We start from the raw sequence: 3,114 nt of genomic DNA, 5'->3' as shown, positions 1-3,114 counted from the left end.
TTGCGTGCTTGCTTGCTTGCTTAGGACCGTGCAAATCTTTCGCTCGCTTTTTAACCCACTTCCCGTGATCCAATCGAGCTGACATTTTCCACACAGACTCGTTGTGCGAGACAATTCATGTTCGGGAAATTTTTTTTCTAAAATTTTACACTTTTTAGGCAAAACATTTTTATTTTACATATATTCAAATAGAACTCATTCATCGCTTTGGCTGAACGTCACAGTATAAGAGCCCAGAGCGTAACCCCTCCACAGGCCGTGGCGGAGTAGCGCAGTTGGTAGCGCCCTCGCTTCCCATGCCAAAGGTCGTGGGATCGATCCCCGTGTCCTCCACAGGCGAATATATTTTTAAATCCTTTATATGAAGTTCGCTGCCACGCATATAAAGGATTTATAGTGAAAAACTTTGTTTTTACGGGTTATACTTTTTTAACCCACTTCCCGTGATCCAATCGAGCTGACATTTTGCACACAGACTCGTTGTGTTAATTTTCGTGAAAAAAAATCCTAAATTTTACACTGTTTAGGGAATTTTAAAAAAAAATATTTAATTACCAATTGCTTAATGGTGGCAGGCAATCATCTGACCCATTGGTGGCAGCCATCTCAAGCCAGAGGACGAGAGGACTCTAGCCGCCCCGCATATAAAGGATTTATAGTGAAAAAACTTTGTTTTTACGGGTTAAATTTTTTTGGGTTGGGACCCCCAGACCCCCTGGAAGATTTGGTCCCCCCCGATGTTGACTCCACGGCTACGTCCTTGGGTGGAGGAGACAAGTGAATGGGGCTGTTGGGTGTTGCAGGCCGGAGAGCAGAGGGGGGGGGGCACAGAAGGCGCGGAGGCCACGGACGTGAGAGAGGCGTGGTGGTGGTGGGGGGGGTGGTGGTGGGGGGTGGTGGTGGGGGGGGGTGGTGTGGGGGTGGTGGGGGGTGGTGTGGGGGGTGGTGGGGGGTGGTGGGGGGGACACGGCAGGAGGTTTCGCGAGAGCGGGAGGCCGACGGGAGGCACGGGAGACTCGGCAGGCAGCACAGCGGTGGCGGTCGGGCTCGGGGAGATTTTGCGTCGCTCTGGAGGGCGGTGGGGTGGGGGGGTGAGATGGGGGGGATGGGTGAGGTTGGATGGGTGAGGTGGGGGGCAGGATGGGGGGGGGCGAGGTCCTCCGTGTGCCACCCTTGGGCGCGCCCCCGCTGCCCACACGGGTGGCAGTGGCGAGACATCACCAGGCCCCCCGTACTGCCAGCGTCGAGCTGCTGCTGGTCTGGATGGAGTGTGTGGTGTGGTGTGGGTGGGGTGGGTGGTGCGGTGTGGGTGGTGTGGGTGGTTCGGTCTGGATGGAGTGTGTGGTGTGGTGTGGGTGGGGTGGGTGGTGCGGTGTGGGTGGTGTGGGTGGTGTGGGTGGTGTGGTGTGGGTGGAGTGTGTGGTGTGGTGTGTGTGGAGTGTGGGGTGTGGTGTGGGTGGTGTGGGTGGTGTGGTGTGGGTGGTGTGGGTGGTTTGGTGTGGGTGGAGTGTGTGGTGTGGTGTGGGTGGTGTGGGTGGTGTGGTGTGGGGTGGTGCGGTGTGGGTGGGGTGGGTGGTACGGTGTGGGTGGTGTGGTGTGGGTGGTGTGGTGTGGGTGGTGTGGTGTGGGTGGTGTGGGTGGTAAGGTGTGGGTGGTGTGGTGTGGGTGGTGTGGTGTGGGTGGTGTGGGTGGTGTGGTGTGGTGGTGTTGTGTGGGTGGAGTGTGTGGTGCGGTGTGGGTGGTTTGGGTGGTGCGGGGTGGGGTTCGGCGGTAGTGGGTGGGGTGGGTGGCGCGCTGCGTTACGAACCCGACGAACCGAATTCGACTCCCGCTCACGGCAACAGCGGTGACCCATTGTCCGAACCAGTCCTGTGCCGCCGGGCCTTCAAACGAGAACCTCGTGCGGTGCGCAGTAAACATCGCCAGCACTGGGGAGACAAAGGCGGCCGGGCGTGGCGCTGGCCACCCACCCCATCGTGTGCCACAGTGCCGGCCTTCACAGCTGCTGCTTGCTAGCCGCACTTGCCCCAACAGTCTGTTGAGGCTACACGGGGGATCTTTGTCGGGAGTTAAAGGGTTGTGGCTCTGTGCCGTATTGGGGTCCCTTGATTTGCTTTGGCTCTCACAGCGCTATCGAAGCCGGTAAAGTCACGTAGAAGGGAAATAATAAAATAATAAAAATAAAACATGTATTTAATTGTTTTATTTTTATTATTTTATTATTTCCCTTCTACGTGACTTTACGGAAAGAACCAAGAACATTTGTGGTGAACCCCCCCCCCCCCCCATCACTGCACGTTAGCCATCAACCGTGTCCCAAGTCGGAGGTGCGATGTTACATGCGTTTTGTCAAGCGATTCTTTATTTGTTTGTTTGTTAAAGAAACCCACCAGGCCCAAACCAAGGTGGGCTCGCGTTTTGAAATCTAAAATCGTTGCCAGGGTCCAAAGAAAAAAGTCACCCACGAGCTTCTAGAACCAGATGTTGTACTGCGGCTGAGATGTTCGCAGTTGACGGGCGAAATGTCGTTTGTGGTGCTGCGATATACACAAGGTGGTTCCAGATGTCTTGTGACCCCCCCCCTAATTTATTTTAAACTTTAATGTTTTAAAGTAAGGTTTATTTAAAGCAAGCAAAGTATGGAAAGGGAACATTTTATTGGTCAATTATTTGGCGGTGGGGAGGGGGAGAGGGTCATAAGACACTCGGACCACCCCTGGTTGATCTTGTATGGCTACGGACCACGTGGCATTTAAAGTTGTTGGTGGCCAAATAGAATGTAAGGGGCGGGGCGTAGATTGCACCCGCCTCCACCAATCCCAACACCGGATTTAAACCCACATTATGACGTCGCCACCCGTCATTGTCGTCACAGGCCAACCACAAACGTTGCCTCGCACATTCACCGCTGTCATTCGATGTTTTTTTTTTTGAAGTACCGAGCACCAGACATTCGGGTTTTATTTGCAACATTGTAACAGGTAATGATGTTAAGACAAAACATTTATATTCGATATATTTATATATATATAGCAGAGGGCTAGGTTATTGGCAAAGTGCAGTGCAGAAGAAAAAAAACGATTGTACTGTACTATGGTCCCGTGTCTATGCCCC

Source organism: Lethenteron reissneri, chromosome 61 (assembly GCF_015708825.2).
Source record: "Lethenteron reissneri isolate LAM-NWPU_2019-01 chromosome 61, ASM1570882v1, whole genome shotgun sequence".
Taxonomy (NCBI): Eukaryota; Metazoa; Chordata; class Hyperoartia; order Petromyzontiformes; family Petromyzontidae; genus Lethenteron; species Lethenteron reissneri.
Note: the sequence above shows the minus strand (reverse complement) of the source record.